This window comes from Pagrus pagrus (assembly GCF_965226575.1).
Source record: "Pagrus pagrus genome assembly, chromosome: 14".
Lineage (NCBI taxonomy): Eukaryota > Metazoa > Chordata > Actinopteri > Spariformes > Sparidae > Pagrus > Pagrus pagrus.
In genome coordinates this window covers 20,845,081-20,864,518 of record NC_140198.1, presented here as the reverse complement: position 1 = coordinate 20,864,518, position 19,438 = coordinate 20,845,081, and the positions used below count along the sequence as shown (strand labels likewise).

The 19,438-nt window shown below is 41.4% G+C and overlaps 1 long non-coding RNA gene across 1 annotated transcript in view; it reads right to left on the bottom strand.

Moving 5' to 3' along the window:
* The window catches only part of LOC311269242, a 122,019-nt gene that overhangs the window by 86,196 nt on the left and 16,385 nt on the right, over positions 1-19,438 (bottom strand). Inside the window, exon 2 of the long non-coding RNA XR_014624063.1 lies at positions 5,096-5,153. This is a non-coding gene — a long non-coding RNA (uncharacterized lncRNA). The remainder of the gene's footprint in view (positions 1-5,095; positions 5,154-19,438) is intronic.

The window sequence follows — 19,438 nt, the reverse complement described above, 5'->3', positions numbered from 1 at the left end:
GCACCGACCCGTTGCGGCAGTGCATTCTGTTTATCTACAAAGCACTTCTTGGCAAACAACCTGGGTATCTTTCATGTCTTCTTAACTATGAATCAAGTTCACACTGCACCAGGTCCTCAGACTGTTTGGTCCTTGAAAATCACCGTGTCGATACTGAGATTGAGAAAGTGGGCTCTAAAATACTGCGCTCCACACAGGCTGAACAAGCCACAGACACTCTTAAAATTAGACAAGCGTGTCCCTTTTAATCAATTCACGTCTCTTTTGAGCATTGTGAATGCATGCGTTTTTTCATTGAATGCATGTTGTTGTCCTTGGTCTGTTTGTTGTGTAACTTATTGATGAAAACACTCAACAACAGCAGAGAAATAAAGAGGGAGGGATACGTGCAAGGGACGTAACCTCCGGTCACTTCGTCGAGTGTGTCAAATCTGCCAACATTTAGCAGCAGTTTGAAGACTGTGTTTCAACTGATTTCACCATTTACCAGTGGATGCAAGGAGACAGTAAAGATGTCAAATATTTGCAAATAGTAGTATGCTACCGTTTCTTTCTTCTTCTTCCCAGCAATGTATGTGTTTCTTTGAATATAGAGCGGGGCACGTCAAGACGAACTTAGACTGACTTAGAGCTACCCACTTGTGATCATCTCACCAAAGACAGATGTTAATTTAAGTGAACACAGTGTAATAGTTTATAACAATGCAGCACAGTGAGGACGCAGACATTTCGTAGAGAAGATGAGTGTACAGTATATAACGTGGATCCGTTAACAGAGACTCGTCTGCAGGACCAATAAACAACACATCTGTTCATATTCTCTTTCTCGCTTGTCCACATGAGCGCTATCTCGCCCTGCTGCAAGTCTGCATCACACTTTATTTTGGTCTTTATAATGTCCTGTTTGAAGGGATGCTGCAGCACCCTCGGCACCCTTTCTTAGCATGTCCATGGCAAACATCCACAGCTTGTGCCGTCTATGCTCAAGGCACGAAACAGCAACTGTGATGTGTTTTTGCACATTACAAAAGACCAGATGCTGTCAGTGTAAGAGGAACTGCAGAGCAGGAAGTGGGCTATACTGCTGACCACAGCTTGGCAGAGGTGTTCCTCGCTATCAACCTCTGTTTGATGCTGCCCCTCAGCTGCAGTAATTGGCAGCTGCCACATTTTAAAGTCTGTGTCTTCCTGGAAACCCCCTGAATGAATCTGATCTCGCTGCAGACACAACCTTCTCAAGTGTCAACCAGAGTTCATGAATTTCGGTATTTATGCTCCGAAAAGAATGTGAACATAAATAAAAAGTAGTAAAAGCTTGTGTGTTTCAACATAAAAGTGACAGAGAGGGAGAAAGCCTGTGGAAAGCCAAGTCATACGAGGTAAGGGTATAATCAAATCTTGAGTACATGACGTACACTGAGCTGAAAAAGGGCTTTCTGTTCAAGAACAAACTTGAGCATCAACACTAACAGTCTCAGAGGAACTACAGAGAGAAACAGAGCTGAGAGAGGCAGATCAACAATCAGCCCAGCTACAGAGTTCATTAAGACTTGTTCTGCTGCACACAGTAGGCCCAGCACTTCATTGAGGGGGACAGCTAGTTCATGCCCTTGTGGAATAGCATCACTGAGTGCATACGGGACTGCAGTGCAACAGCAAGCTTCTGTCACAATTAGACATGTCACATGATGCTTCCAGGGACTACAAAACCAAAACACTATTGCACATTACAGAGTCTCAGCAGAGGTTGGAGGTTAGTAATGTAAAAGAGGCTTCTCCGTGGATCCACACGAGGCTGCGTATTCTATTGTGTCAGCCTGAATGCAGGACGACAGGATGTGAATATATTTAGGAATCAACCCAGTCTCATGGACATTGTTTATTTTATTTTTTTATTTTATAATTTTTTATTTATGCAGCTAGTTTGCCTTGCCACAAAGTTTCAAGCAACATAACTGCTAGGATTATGTTCCGTAGTATTGTTTTTATGAATGGAGGTCGTAGGTGGCCTTTATAAAAAATGTTTCCTCAAACATAATTCAGGTGGCATCATGCTTCTGCCATTGGAAAACAAGAAGCCGACAGTGTTGTTGGGAATATATTTAGAAGTTGGCATTTTTTTCCTACCTTGAGCAGTGTTTGTTTTGGTTATTTCTTACTTTTGTGCTGTAAAAACAGTTGTAGGGGTTGCCTTTGAGCTCCTTGCAAGAGTAACCTGCTTGAAACTGTCTGATCTTCTTAACATTTGTTGTTAAATGTTTTGTTGCTAAAATTAAAACAACCGGTCTTGGAAAATATTTGCATCACTGCAAAAGGTCGCTTGTCAGGAAAACATATCTATTGTTTACACATATCAATGCGGTTGTTTTTGTAGTGAGGACGGTCACATAAAATTGCATCACTTGTCTTAATCACTTGTTAAAGGTTTCATGTACACCATACACATCCCTTTGCTTTGAACATGACGGGATGACTCAACTGGGCCTACTGGGCACAGGCCAAGGGGCAAGTCAGTCATACATCTACTAAAAGGCTATTGAGACCTGGTATCAACATCCGCCCTGAGTGATCAGATAAAGTAGATAGCTCCAAGTACAGGTGTGAAGACGCACACAGAGGACACATTTGAGATCCAATCACTCAGACCACATTCAGAGGGGACCATATTCTTGTGCGGTGTGTACACACCTGTATCCTGTCCTGATTTCCAGTTGGTTCATTGTAATGTTAACTTCCTGCTTGGGCTCCCTTAACCTGCCAACGTTAGCAGCAGATGATTGTAAACACGCCGTCTGTTTCAAGTAAGCATTGAACTAGTAAACGCAATATCTCCAGACTCCCATAAAAATTGTGTGATTTTAAGAGTTGTTGAGTGAGGAGAAACTTAACAAACTTGGCGAAAAAGCTATAGCAAATTTTAAATAATTCATGCCTCCTTGTAAATTCGGCATTCAATGCAATACATTAAGTTGTTTCTTTCCTTGGGCTTCTGTGTCTGAAGTGTGTCATACCTGTCAACATTTAGCAACTATTTAAACACACTAGCTGTGTCCCAATCTAGGTGCTGCATCCTTCGAAGGACGCGGCCTTTGCGGCCTCTGAAGGCGAGTCCTTCAGAGGGACCTTCGAAGGCCACGTCAACCGTTGTTAAATAGGATGATCTAGCCTTTGGAGTATTTCCTGGTTGCGTCTTGGGACAGCCTTCGAAGGATGCAGCCTCTGAATTGGGACACAGCTAATGTTCCAACTGATTTCATCATTTACACTAAATTTATAAAACATTCTTAAATATCTGGGACTTTTTGTTAATTCGGCGAACATTATACAAAAAGAAATTTCTTTCTTTGAGTAAAAAAGAAACATTGTGTCTTTTTGTCCCAATTAGATACATGTTTATTGCATAGAGCGGTGAAGTGTGATCCAGTCTCAAGTGGTCACTTGAGACGCATGTCGTGACGCATGTTAATGCCCACAAACAGACAGAAACCTGCAGAGACACAAAGGTACCTCAAAGAGACAAAACAACTACAAAGAGACAATGTCTCTTTCAATTTGAGTGTGCGCCAATTAAGAATGAATGGGGATGCCTTGTACATCTGTGTGCAGGGGCCTGTTGTCTTATAATCTGCCCATGGCTTGGACAGTCGTCTTGTTCTGTAATTATAAGACCCCAGAGCATTTGGGAGTGAAAGCAACCTTGAAACATCCCCTCATATCTTTTCTAAACAAGGCAAGAGAGAGAGAGAGAGAGAGAGAAAGAGAAAGAGAAAGAAAGAGAGAGAGTAAGAGAGAAAGAGAGGTCTGGTGATTTTAAATCACTCTCTTCCTGGATATTCTTTTTTTAAACACATTTTTTTCTTTCATATGTGTTAGTACGTTATTCTGTTGTCCATATGCTACGTTGGCATGGAGCCTACAGTTCAAACGGAGCAGCCAGCCCACCAGCTGGGAGTCGGGATGCACATACCATGACCATGCCATTTCTCAGTGTGTGGATACTGGAACTGCTGCTGCTGCTGCTGCTGCTGCTGCTGCTGCTACTGCTGTGCTTTACAAGCCAACTAACTGGCTGTTTGCCTGAGCAAGAACAGTGGTAGTTGCATAAGCAGGCTTGATGTAGGTAGAGGAGTCAGACACAGATCCTGCTTTGTAACACTGAGATGTCTAATGTGTAATCGTCTTTGACGTCCCATTTGCTGTCTCTAGCGGCTTTTCAAAGATGAAGAGAGCACTCCTATTTAACTTCAGGTTTCCTGTGATATTGTGTAGGTCTGTATGCAGAGGGTTATATAATAGTCGACACACAATGTACACTGTTGTGTTTGTGTTAATTGGTGTGCACCATTCCTGATATCACAAACGACAAGGAAGAGAAGCAAATAGTACTGTTAAAGAAATGTGCATCATTATTGTCTCTGTGTAGGTGACTTTGTGGCGGTTTCAGTTATTACAAACTTGTTGAAACTTATCAGAGAATGTAATAAAATATATCAGGAACACATCAAGGTTACTGTGCAAATAGCTTATTTTTCCACTCCTTTAAAATCTTCCTCTCAGCCTTAAAAGACAGTGCTGGTGGTTTTTTGCCCATTAAAACTGTGCACGTCTTACATTACTGCCAGCTATTTTCCAAAATGTACTTTAAAATTTTTTGATTGATTTCCTTCTTTCTCTGTGCCCAGAGGGAAAATCCAGCCACTGACCCTTCCATGGTGGAGATTGTCCTCTTACAGAGTGGTTAGGGGTCTGTGAGTACACAAACCATGAAAAGTAGCAATTACCAAAGTTGAGAGAAATTATGCTGTCAGAGTCTGCATAAAGACATAAATCCTCTCTGCCTTGCCCACTTTCTGTCCGGTCAAAAAACAGTAAACTCAAATTGTGTAATGCGTAGGCAAATTTGAAGACTTGCCTCGAAGCTCAACCATGATGTGGCGTGCATGCAGGAGGAGAACACCCTCTCTGGTAAACAAAAAGCCACAAGGCATTCGATGTCATTTAAGCACCATCTTGGTCCTGATGAAGGCAGAGTTCTTGGCAGTGCACTACCTGGGCTCAGGGATGGAGGTGGATTGAAGCCATCATGTACACTTACCTTTAATGTCTTTTTCCTCACGGACGGAAGGGCTTTTGTGGGTCCTTTTACCAGCCACCTGAGAACAAAATGGGTCCCTCTTTGAGAACACATTTAAACAGAGGTGCAGTGGGCAAAGCAATACCACAAGTGAAATATTAGTAGCCATCCATGACTCTTTGATACTAAAGATCAAGAGGCGAATACAGAGAGCGTATAATGGAAGAGAGGAAAATTCAAACTCAGAGATACTATGTGTCAGATGTGTGCACATTATTCAGCATTCTACATTTTAGCCATGAGCTACACCGGCATCATGTCCCCACCACTTTTTTAAACACCTCAACAGATGGATTGCCAATTTGCTACCGACATTCATGTCCTCCATACAATGAATTGTTGCCTAATAACTTCGTCGATCCCTTAACCTTTCCATCATCAAGTCAAGATTGTAATTTGTAGGTATTCTGGTCATTTGGGTTATCACCTAATTATTCCCACCAACCTTCCTTTGTGTTAAATGCTATATAGTAGGGCTGTCAATTCATTCAAATATTTAATCGCAATTAAATCGATGATTGTCCATAGTTAAATGCAATTAATCTTTTTTATCTGTTCCAAATGTACCTTAAAAGGGATATTTTTCAAGTTTTTAATACTGTTATCAACATGGGAGTTGTCAAATATGCTTGCTTTATGCAAATGTATGTTTATTATTATTGCAACAATCCAACACAATTACAAATACTGTCCAGAATATTCTCCAGAATAACCTAAAAATGCTCAAAATATATGCTTATAGCATAACATGGCAAACTCAAGCAACAAGAGATGGGCACATTGACCTGAATGTAACGTTCCTTAGTAATACCAACACAATGTACAACACTGTTAATTGGCCTGCAAGCTGTAGCCACCCATTTAGGTATCGCTGTTGAAAGTTTGTCTCATGGAGAGTTGTTCAGGTATCTCTGTTGCAAACTAATCACCATGTCTGCCTTTGGCGAGGGGGACGAGGGCTCTCTGCATCAGCTGTGTGCTTGGCCAGCAAGTGGTATCTAAAACTGAACATACTCCGGTGGTAAGTCAGTTCACATCAACAGTAAATGCAAATAACTTTGTTCTTGTCGAGAAAACCATCTGGCAGGGCTCTGAAGCTGAACTTGCCATTCAAAAGACCCCTTTATCCATTTCTGCTCAAGGAGGTTAATTTCTGCTGCCATCCACAATGTTACTGCTGCATCGCGACATAATTTCCCAAACTACATGTCATAACGTGCGTGCATTAATCGCGCGTAAAAAGAATGAAAGGGTTAACGCATTATTATTGTGTTAACTTGGACAGCCCTACTATATAGCAAATGTTATCATGCTAGCATGCTAAATTAAAATGATGAACATGGTAAATATCTGCTAAACGTTGACAGGTCAGTATTGTGATTGAGAGTATGTTAGTCTCCTGACGCTAACATTTAGCATCAACTCTTTATTTATTTTTATTTATCTCTTTTTTTTTTTAAACCACAGGTCCAGTTAGAAAGGATAGATTTGCCATTGGGTCTCTAAATTTAATAAGTAATATCTTGATGCAAGAGTAAGAACCATTATCCCGACAGTAACTTTGGGAGAGATGGTGTAAAAATGCATACTCTAAGTAATTTCTTAGTCTTAATGTAAAAAGGATGGTCATTTTCATTTTGAAGAAAAAAAATCTATACTGTTGAGGTAGTGTGATAACATGCATTTACTTTTTCCTTCTGATTGTTGTCAGCCACCACTTACCAACAACAGTTAAACAGACATCTTGATATTCAATAAACGTAATGGAATCTGTTGGCATGAGGAGATGTTAATTGCTGCTCTTAAAACTGCTCATATAAAGAGCGGTTGTGAGGAAAAGCGTTACGAGAGACAATCTGTCAGTCAGAGGCAGCTGAAGTGGAGACAATCATGTCGACTAATAGGAGGGGATGGCTGAAGAAGTGAAAGTGAAATTAGCCGCAAGGATAATGAGTCATGTCTCAATGTGACTCCGTTACGCCATGCCAGCACAGCAGCACCTTATGTCACTCCAAAACACTGCTGCCCAGTTGGCATCTCTCTGCTCACTTCCGTAAGTCGGAGTGGACCTCAGAGTGCTTCATCTGCAGTTTTTCATATAACAAGGACGGTATGATTTGTCTTTGTGTTCACAACAGCTGACCTTCATTACTGTCAGGAAGTGAAACATCGATTCTGTGCTGTGTTACGCTGAATAAATCATATGATCAATTGTGTATATTTGATGGGTATAATATGCAAAATAACCACATGGAGAAAGAGGCAAGTGGAATATGCTTGAGCCACAGCTGCTAACCTAGTGTGTGATCTGAGCACATGTTTTTTAGGAGGGGAGGGGGGATTACAAACTGTATGTCAAAGCCTGGGAACACCTCAGGATCTCCCAGGAGGAACTGGACAATATGATTTATCTACTTCGGTAAAGTCTAACATGACATGGTTGAGACTGGACAAGGGCCTTATTGGGCGGACTCAATGTGAGGAAAACCAAAACCAACTGTTGCAATTTGTGAAAAGGTGAGGACCCAAATGCAGAAACACACGGGGGGCAGGCAGGATAAGGAACTAAGAGTGAGCTTTGATAAACAAAAAGCAGAGAATCCAAAAATGAAGAACAGCAAACACCAAAAAACGAAGTAGAACCGAAAGTAAAGTTCAAATCAGGAAAAACACAAACGAAAAACATACCACGGGAGACACTGGAGGGAACAGGCTCAGGGGAATCACACAGGTGGGTAACACAGGAACGCACTGACAAAGACATCAGGGAGCACACAGACTAAATACACACAGTGCTGATTGACAAACAAGACACAGGTGAACACAGAAAAAGGGCGGGAAATCACACAATGGGAGGAACTGAAAAGCAACACACGACAAATGAGACAATTTCAAAGTAAAACAGGAAATAACAGAAGCACAGAACCAGAATCATGACAACCAACACTGTTTTCTGTGTTTACGGTACTCGCGTCACAACATGAGTGTCTGCTTGTCTGTAATGAAGCAGCACAGAAAGAGAAAATTCCATCACAGTTCCATTGTGTTTCCTCACAAAGGACCGGTTTCTTAACGGCAATTTTACAGAAACATTTGTAAAGAACTGTTGTTGTTTTGGTGTCGGTGTAAAAAGACCCACTGTTCTCCTCTCCTCAGTCATTACAGTACTTTGCTTAAACACATGCTGCTGATAATGCCACAGCACACTGAATACCAACTGGGGCACATCAAGAAACAATCAAATATAAGTAGTGCACACTGGGAATCAACATGGTTGTACAAATACTGCCTCTAAGATTAGATTGGACAGGATTGGGAGGAAAAAGCTGGAGCTGGAGTTGTTGACTTGTCCCCTGGCCTAAAAAACACACGCACGCAAACACACACAGACATGTACAGTACTATACACACAGACACAAACACACAAACATTTCTGAGCAAGATTAGATTTAATTTCTTTGTCACCATTTCAGACAAATGATGGGTGGGAATGCTCCCTTCCTCTGCTAATCCTGACCCACAGTGCACACTCTGAGGGTCCCCTGCCACGTTGTCAAATTCTTAAACCTTCTCAAATGTCATTACAGATAACAGACAAAATACCACACCGGAAACTGTCAGAACCAAGCTGTGTGTGTGGGTGAGTGAATGCATGAAGAACCGTGTCTTCACATCAGGAGGCTCCACTGACCTGGAGGCTTTTTCCACGGATTTATCTGTAACTTTGCTGAGGAAAATTCAGCGGAGATTATCATTATTATTATTATTTTTACATCAGGCCACATGTTCCATATTCAAGGTCTGCGGTTTAGCAGACATGTTTCCCTGCAGCAACAGCATGTGCAGAGTGCAGACATGAGGCAAAAATGTTTTTGAAGTAGCTCAAACTTCTAGAAACCAATAAAATGAAGTTTCTTACTAGTATATTTCTAAAGTAAACTTGTCCTGACTTCTCCAAAAAAGTTTTACAGCTTGCCACACAAGCTGCTAGAGACATCGCAAACATGACATGAAATTTGAGTGAAAATGAAGTGAGCTATGTAGTAGTTGTAACTTCATGAAGAAGTGAGAAACCCCTCCTGATAGTAAATCATTTGGATTGGTGTCAGTTTCTATAGCTTTTTCAGTAGCTCTCGCTACCAGGGACAGGTACAGTTTTTCAGGCAGAAATGTGACGAAGAGTAGGTAGGACAGACATAAATGCAGTTTTTATTTTCCTTATATAAGATGCTGAAGACACGACCCGCTACCACATTACTTTTGTTTGGTCCTGTAACTTTGCCTTGTGGGTTGGAGTGTCTTTTATTTGATGAGTAAAGGATCTCTTTAGTTGTCAAGACTGTGAACGCCATCAGACCGACACACCATTGTCCCACGCTGCCGGCATTTCCATTCACACAGACGCCGTCTCACCTCTGTTGCGGCTCTGTTACTACCTCCGGTGGCGAATCAGAGGCTGAACAGAACTGTCCCCCCATTCTGCCTTTATAACTTTCACACGCTGAGGCCATATATCACATAAAGACTCCCGCCTTGGGCAGGGATGTGTGAATGGGTCTTTTAGCTAACGTTCCAGCAGATAGTGTGAAGAAAAGTTGTTTTTTTCCCTATTAGCTGTGTTTGTTAAGTCCATTTATCTGCAATAAAACAGTCATTCAATTAAGAAATTTGTGCAAGATTGACCAAGACTCACTTCACTGACATACATGACATTACAGCAGTGCGGGGGCACAAACAGTGGCAATTAACTTTTCAGCACTTTATGGTAAATGGTAAATGGTCTGCATTTATATAGCGCTTTTCCAGTCCTCTCGGACAGCTCAAAGCGCTTTTCCAGCTCCAGCTCAAAGCGCTTTACAATACTTGGCACATTCACCCATTCACACACACATTCATACACTGATGCCGGAGGCTGCCATGCAAGGCGCCAGCTGCTAATCAAGAGCAATTTGGGGTTCAGTATCTTGCTCAAGGATACTTCGACATGTAACTAGGGGGAGCCGGGATTCGAACCAGTGACCTTCCGATTACAAGACGACCCGCTCTACCTCCTGAGCTACTGAGCTATGCAGTGTTTGTGTTGTCTGTGCTGTAACAACTTTGACATTCCCATGTCCACTTATTGATTTGTGCTTTATACAAGTGTTTGTGAGCATGCAGTACAAGCCTTCTCCCATGTCTCTCTTTAAGTGTGCTAAACTGTCACATCAGCTGTTGCAGTTGCTCGTGAATTTCAGAGACTTGCCATTCACACATCGGTTTGCTGTGTGCATGTTTTCCTGATGAGATCTGGGAGCATTTAGATTGGAAGTTGAGAATACTGACTGACCTATTTACTTCCGACTTGCAATGGATTGCAGCATCATTCCCAAAAGCCGTTTTGTCATTTTTCTCAGCATCTCATATAGGTACACAGAAGGTACCCTTAAGCTTTTTTATGACAGCTGTTTGCTATTTCAATGTATTATGGTCCTTTTCTTTATAACAAGCATAAAACAATTGCAACCAGTTTGTTGATATCGCAGTAGCTAACTAGCTAACTCGCTAACATTACATTGTTTTGCTGATTTATGCATGACAGTCCCACATATTCACGTATTTTAGTGTTACCTGGATGGCATATGATGCCCAAAATTTCACTAAAGACTAGCAGTGAAGTTGCTGCACATGGTACCGCTCCTCTTATGTCAGTGCAGACTGGCAGGGTAGAAGCACGGGTTGCTAATACTAGCCTATAAAGCACCACAAACGATAGGGGCCGGTTGGATGATAGCATGAGGTTGTGAACAAACTGCAAATGTCCATTCTTTTCTATCTCCATCAGACAAATGATGAATGGCATCGTGCCAGAGTAACACATGGGAATTCACCACAGCGGAAGACGCTGTGTTGGAAATGTCCGGTCGTAACTAGGGATGTGCACGGTTACTCGGATACTCGGGTACCCGAGTAGACAATCTGCTAATCGGTTACGAATTATTAACCGGTTAACCTAGGATTATTTCATTGTCGGCGATGCCGGGTGTATAGTCGCTCTGTTTCTCGTCTATTTCAGCCTTTACACCAACCCCACCGGTGTGTTTGTAACGTTAGCTTACCCAGAAGCCGAGCAGTCAAGCCTGTCCAATAGGGACCTGTGTGCCGTCACATGACGGGCTAAAATCCAATGGGAAAACATGATCTGCCAAAGATCGTTTATTTACATCAAGATGGTTGCTCTGTTGCCGTGTGTGATCACTACTATCAGGAAATCTCCCGTAAATCCTAATAAATAATGCGTAAATTAACATGTATGCAATATTTCGGGGTCCGCCTGCTATTCCGACATCCCGCTATTCCGACATGTCTCTCTTTAGACATGCCGCTATTCCGACAAGTCTCCGACAATGGCAAAAAACAATGTCGAAATAGTAGGACGCTTGAAAAATAACTTTAATGCCGATATTCCGACAATTACAGGTCACTGTCTAAATAGCGGCATGTCGGAATAGCAGCATGTAACCGCATTTGTAACCTTAAACTGGCTTACAACCACTCAACGAGTTCAATGCGAAACCACTTAAGGTTCAAGAAACATGAAAGCATAAGCACCGCTAATTACTGAACTTTTTTTTTTTTAAATCCCGGGGTATAAATGCGCTCCGTCCAGAGGGGAAACTTTTTTTTTTTCCAGTCATAAACTCATATGTGCATCTTAAACTCCAATCTACTCTTATTAACCACCTGATATTTTGTCTGACGACGCTGTGTGTCAGCAATGCGCTGTCTGATGGACAGAGCGCATTTATGAGTCATATATTTTATTATTCGGTTACTCGATTAGGACCAGGTTCGGGTACTCGGTTGGAAAATTACTCGAAATGCCCATCCCTAGTCGTAACATAATTGATGACACATGGGGGTCTTGAAGGGTTGTCCCATTGCATAGGGTGAGAGTTCAACCACTTCCCCTTGTAACTAGGGGTTCAGTCAAAAACGAAGGGTAGGGGTAAAACTTGGAAATGGGATTGGGCCCAAATGTCAGTGACCTTTTACTAAACCCAGCCAAGTTGTTTTGGTGCCTTAACCTAACCACAGTGCAGTTCACATAAAACGTAACTCTCTGGCAGGCAGGTTTTGGTGTCAGAGGCTAAAGGGTACTATGAGATGCTGAGGGGCATGACAAAGCGACTGAGTATTTGATCACTTTGAATGAGAATGTGTTGGTTTTACACTCCACCAGCTCCTGACAACAATACCTACGTCGTCAGCTTGCTTGATATGTAACTTTCCTTATCTGATAATTGCGTCTTTTGTCTGTCTGCTGCTTTGTGCTGGGCTTATGGTGTTCCGTGGGTTTAAGAGTTTTGTTGTACGAAACAGCTGCCTGTTGCAGCTGGAAAGAGGGTGGTGGGAGTGGCGTGTTTGAATTATTTAGTAAATTTGATGGCTGTGAAACTGAGACAGTGAGCTAAAAGAGGCTATACAGCTCTCTAGAGTCGCAAATAGATAAGCCTTGTGGTTTCAACACCACTGTACGAGCAACTCATTTTACATTACACATTTTCATTTGTTTCCTTGCTAATGAGGATATGTAATTTTGGTAGATAATTCCAAACTGACAAAACCAGCTACTTAAGAGCAGTTGTATTCCTCAGCTCCTCCCGTGGGAGGTCAGGGCAGGTCCAGGTTTAATAATAGTAAATTATGGCTACTAAATTCCATGTGTGGTATAATCATCTCTTTAGACTTGAGGCACATTTCAACCCTAATCAATGGATGACAGAGAGAGACAGCATGAGACTGCTGAAGAGAAGGACATGGAAAAGTACAAGTTGGAGCAAAGGGGCTGAACACGGGATGGAGACGAGTATAGCATAATGGGAACGAGCTAACAGTTGGAGCCTGAGGTTTTCATCTGTTATAGTTCTTTCTCAGTGCACTAAAACAGAAGCCCAAGGGACTTGCATTCAGGCAAGATGCCCTGAGACATCAGAGTTACAGTTCTTTAGTACCACAGCTAAAATTAAAACTCCAGTACTTCCAGCCCAACAAACTTGCGAAACCTATTTGTGCTGTCAGAGAGATCATGCTTAAATGATGAGATGGAAAAATGTAAGCATGTCTCACCCACCGGAGGGAGTAAGCGGAAATAAAGAGAATTGAGATAAACAAGAGAATTTCACACTTTTCACGTAGAGGAAATCTGACTTGAAGCTATTGTTTTAGTGGCTTCATAAGCTCAACAAACAATTTTAGATGTACCACAAATAAACTCCTCCTCATCACTGGAGGAGAGTGGCTGGATGCCATTTCTTTTGTTGTGCAAAAAAAAAAAAAGAACACAGGAGGGAAAAAAAATCAGCTTTCAAAATCCTACATTGCCATCACATTCACTTTTATTCACTCTGTGCTTTGTTTGATAGAGATATTTTATTCATATCCAGGGGATAATTGGGGATTATTGGCTCTAAGATGGCATTTTGATGGCTTTTAAAGAACTCTGATTTGCTCTGAGACAACCAATTGTTCATTTCTAAGTATAGTTTTATTATGAGCTTTTAGCCAATGGGAAAACATGAGAGTATAAGAAAGGGAGTTGTCCGCCCAATTAAACCCAACTATTTTTGTTGTGTAAGCTGTTTAAGCAGCCATTGTTTTAAAGTTGCTAAAGATTTTTACTGCAGTTGTTTTTAGCTTGTCCTCAGTGAATCAAAGGTTTAATGATCCCATACCGAGGAGGCAGTGGAGCTCGTATGATACGGCCAAATCTGATCAAAACATCCTCCAGCAAACTGTATAATGTTCAATATTTTTAGTACTGCTGAAGAGGCTAACTAGATACTCAGAAAAAAAAGCAACTGTGAATAAAATAATTGGAATAACATGTCCTATCGTTGGATATAATTAGTTCAGTCATTCAGTTCATACAGTTCGTGTCATTGTGTCATTCTTTTCGCAAGGTGGGTGAGTGAATGAGTAATGAATAAATTGTTACATTTTCTGCTTTTGCTGTCCCACCTTACACCCCCATACACTATTCACCATCTTAAACCATTAATTCTGTGGCTCATTGTGTACAGCCCTGACAAGCTATAAAACTCATTTTTATCCACCACAATGGCTCTCTCAATTTGTCTCCCCCTCCCTCACTCATGCTCCCACTCCCGACAGTCTCCATAATTTCAGACTTTCAGAAAGTTGTTGTTAAAGTTGCTCTGTCATTGCTGTGCTTATTATTTGGACCCTTCCATTCAATCTTCAGAAGAAAAAACTGAACTTTTTTTCCAAATATTTGAGGTAATGAGGAAAACAGAAAACACATGAACGGAACAATTGAGGAGAGGTGAGAGAGGTGGGAAAAAAATTGTGTTATTTTCTGGATGGGTCAACGACTTCTGGGGCTGTAATGGAGGACTGTTGAAGTGATGCTGGTCTTTCTGTCAGACCTTTCATGGTTCCCAAAATGTTATTTTAGTAACCTCACTGACATTTTCTGTAGCATACTGGTCAAAAGGTAGACTGAGGCATAAAAACAAAACTTTTTTAACCACACTCGCAACATTCCTGGCCTCCAGGGAATGAAGAGTAATGGCTTTTTAAATTTCCTGGCTTTCCAATTAGTGCTATCAAATCAACACTTAATTTGGCCTACACTTTTATATATGACAAACTTTTATCAGCCTCAGCTTTACTTTCTGTTCAGTAGTAATCAGCAATGTTAGTTGCTAAAATGGTGTAGGTGGTTAACATCAGCATGTTAAAATCATTTGAAACATATTGGAATGATAATTTTAGCATTTAGCTTATAGCGCCATGATGCCAGTATAGTTGGAATGAGTCCTAAAGCCCGGAAATCAGTTAGCATTTTTGCACTTTCAGTTCCCTCGTCTAAAAGTCAATGGGTTTTTTGAATGGGGTTTCTGTTAAAGGATAAGTACCGTTTTTTACAACCTGGACCTTATTTCCAGCAAAAGATATGGTCATTTACTCACCCAGATAACTTTGGTGTCATTCGGCGTCGTTCGGACGAAATTAGATCCAGTGTAGCGGCGATATATCCATATAATGCGAGTAACGGGGCACTGACACACAGCCTCTATATAACGCATTATCTGCCACGAAACTAGTTCATTTCACTAATATTTTGTTACGATATGCTAGCGCTATTAGCCTCTGAGTCCGGGCTCGTCCGTTATCAACATCCGGGGTCAAACTAGCAGTAGCAGCTACAGGTAAACAAGCTGGGCTGTCGCGGGTGCGCGCGCAGCTCAGAGACGACATCTTCCAGGTCAGAGGTAGTAGCTCAACCTACAGACCCCGGATGTTGACAATAGACGAGCCCGGACTCAGAGGCTAATAGCGCTAGCATTTCATAACAAAATATTGATGAAATTAACTAGTTTCGTGGCAGATAATGCGTTATATAGAGGCTGTGTGTCGATGCCCCGTTACTCCCATTATATGGATATATCGCCGCTACACTGGATCTAATTTCGTCCGAACGACGCCGAATGACACCAAAGTTATCTGGGTGAGTAAATGACCATATCTTTTGCTGGAAATAAGGTCCAGGTTGTAAAAAACGGTACTTATCCTTTAAATGCCTAAAATGAGATCTGTGGAGATTTTCACGTTTTGTTCTTTGACAAAAAATATGTCAGTAATTGAAAAGCGTGTCATAAAAGTGGCAGATGCTAACGCGTGGCTACATAAGTCATACAGAGGTTGTCCGGAACATTAAATGTCAACATGCCAAACACGGAAGCACATACTCACTAGTCCATCTTTACAGGTGGACTCTGCAAACTATTCAAACTTTAACTTTACAACTTGTAGATTTATTACTTTATGGTATGTCTGTATACTACAGTGTGGTAGGAAGCTTAGTTGTGGTGATGTTGCAGTCATGTGACCACAATCTAGTTTGTTTATATCCTTACTTAAGCTTTGTACTTCTCATGATTTAATTTATGCTTCAAAAATAATAAAAGCAGTGTTACTGAACAAAACGTGTAGTTTATCATCTATTTGGGAGGTAACGTCAATCCTCAAAGGGGGGATTCACAAACACGTGAAATCAAGCTTGCATAGTTTGAAGCGTCTGTGTAGCATCTGCGTTCGCGTACCTGCACGGAGCATTTTTCCGAGCTATTACAATGTCCATACTACCATTTTATACAGACTTTAGAATGGAATTTACTTTGTTTTACACCCATGAGATATACAATAGTTGAGCTTTCAAAATAAGTAATTGGGGACATACAGGTGTGATGTTCTAGCAAAAGCCAAGGTCTGGCAATGTGACATGATGTTAGGTTTAGCTGGTAGCATGTTATAGCCAGGTGTTATTGTCTCCGGTTCAGGTTATGTTAGCTTGTCATGCTGTTACTGTTCTGAGTTGTGTGCAACTTTGCTGCATGGCAAAAAAGGGATGAGCATGCATTTTTACTTCTGAGCATAAGTTTTCAAGACAGTGAAAGACTTTCAGTTTCACTAATAGATACATTGAGTCAAAGTTGCCTCTTAAAAAGGTCTGTCCTCCCTGTGGGGCACCGCACCTCCAGTAAGTCAGTCACAAAGTTCACAAGGTCCAATAACACACAATGAAACTGGCAGAGTGTGCCAAGCCTCAGACAATCCAGGTTGTTAAATCACCTCTGAACACTTGCTCGCTTCTACTGTAACGCCAATACTCTTTGACAAAGCCAACAATGGTTAAATATAGTACAGTTCTTCAAACAGCACCGAGCTGTTGGAGGTGATTATTTGCTCTTTGCACAGCACAAATGTTTGTCAGCAGATTAGAAGGGGAAGACATTCCCATCTTCTTACCTTTTGGTTCTGGAGTCAGGGCAACTGGGCACAGTTTGTCAGCTCATCCAAGTTAACTGTCTTTACCAGCTTAGATTTCACAGCCATAAGAAGATAGATAGATTGCTGCGTATAGCCTAGAGAATCCCTGTCAGAACACCAAGACAGACATTTTAAAAATGGTACTGTCACAGTTTAATTGGGATGTCTGGTCTCCTCACTGTAGCCTCTTGGGGCCACTAGATGGTCTTTAAAGTTTAAGTCTTGCTGTTAAAATTTTACATTCCAAAACACTCCTCCTTGTATTTGTACTTCAGTAGGAATGCTTCGAGGGACATGAGCAGACAAGGTAAAAGAGGATGAACTGGGATTGAGTTACACTTCAAAAAATGGGCTTCTCATCCTCTACACCCATAAAACACTTTCAAAGCAAAGTTCTCCACCCCCGATACTCCTGACCAGAAATCTGCACAGATCTGACACTGTTCCGTTGTGTCATTAAGAATTTATAATACAGTTTTAACCATATATCAACATGCTGTCTCCTCATGGATGTAGAGCATAAATGTATCATCTTCAATGAGGTGACCAAATAGAAATCATTTCAAGGTACTTCAAGGTGTAATATGTAAGAATTGGCCATTTGCAGAATTCATGGACCTGGACAGGCCAGGGCTAGCTGGTTAGCATGCTAGATACCTCTGCAACACAAGAGAGTGCCACAGACATGAGTGCTAAAACCCAAAAATAAGGTAGCATTTTTCAACTTTCGGTTCCCTCGTCTTGAAGTCAATTGGTCTTTTGAATGGGTTTTTGGTTAAATGACTAAGATAAGGTCTGTAGTTATCACAGGCTTAAGAGATTTTGTTCTATGACATAACATACCAAGTTGCTACCAAGTGGCTGACTGAGACTACAGAAGCTGTCGGGGACATTAAACGTTGTCACGCCGAGCACAGAGACTCATCTACTCAGTAGTCTGTCTTCACAGGTGAACTTTAGTTGCAAACTATTCTAACTCTAACTGTACAACTTATGGATTGATCAATTAATAGCAAACATATACTATAGCGTAGTAAGAAGCTTAGTGCTGGTGACGTTGAAGTGAAAAATACGTCATCCCTACGGCACTCTACATAGCCTAGACGTCATAATGTCAAACCTGTTATTTCTTCACATTCTGTTGGTATTTCAGTACATTTTTGAATGTTTTTGACAAAAAAATCGTACATTTCCAGATCCAGATCAGTACTCTTGATGGTCTTTTATCAGAAGGTTGTGAATGCGAAAGTAGTGTAAGTTACACTCTGTGTTGTATTTAGCAGCAGTACATTAAAATAGTCTCTCAAGGCTCTGACTGGTTGTAGTCAGACAATCTGTACAACATGCCCAGATTTTAATAATACATTGCCTCTAAAAATCAAACTGGTTCACTGAGATAACACTGTGCTCGCAGCAAAACCGAGCAGTGAATGTGGCTAACTGAGCAGCGCAGCATGTGCGAATGTGTGTTAACACTGGTCAGCACACCCCCTCGAGGTCAGCAGCCATGCAAACACACACCTCACAAATACACACATCCACACAGAGTTGACAATTAGTGTTCTGGTGCAATGTGCTGCAAAAACTGCAATTTGCTGCAGGTCACAGGGGTATTCAGGAGCCGAAGAGATCTCCTCTGAGCAGGTGTGACCTCAGTGTGGAAGTATTAGTGTGTCACGGGGTGGGGGGGGCAGGGTGCACCAGCAGGTCACGGCACATTTCTTTCACTCTCATTACACCAAAGAAAGCAGAGCCTACCAAGACCAGTAATTCATTTTGTTCATTATTATTCGCAAATTGTGAATGAGAATATTTCCCATTTAGCGCCTCTGTCTGGAACAGTGGGGAGTGATTACCAGCTACAGCTAAAATATCGCTTATCAGCCTTTCATTTTACCCTCATTATTCTTCTTGGACCAGTGAATAAAGTTGTCACAGTGTTGTTACATTCTGACAGAAATCCTTGAGACTTCCATGACTTCCCCCGGAGGAAGTGATGCTGCCCTTATCAAATGGAGCAATGCAGCAAGGTCCCCTTACACTTTCATAGAACACTGACAGAATACTGATAGAAATCTCCCTTTGGATAGCAGTCACCCTCCTAAGCTCCAATTTAAGTCGTAAAGGTCACACGCGGAATATGACTGTAAAATAATTAATCATCTAAATGCATTGCAGGGTCTACAGGGAGCTTTCATAATACATGAAAGGGGAGAGCTCATAGCATGTGAAGGAGAGATGAAAATAAAGATATTCGGATAACAGTATTTTGTTACACTAATGACTCAATTTTGCTTTCTTTCTGATAAGAAATATTGCTAAACCAAGCCTTTGAAAACATTGCCATTCATCAAGTATGTGCATCAACAGGTTTATCAAAACACTTGCCTTATCGTCAGCATTTTCTTCGCCTATTAGATATGCACAAAGATGTAGCCTTTGGTTAGAGGATTCACACAGATTTCCCAG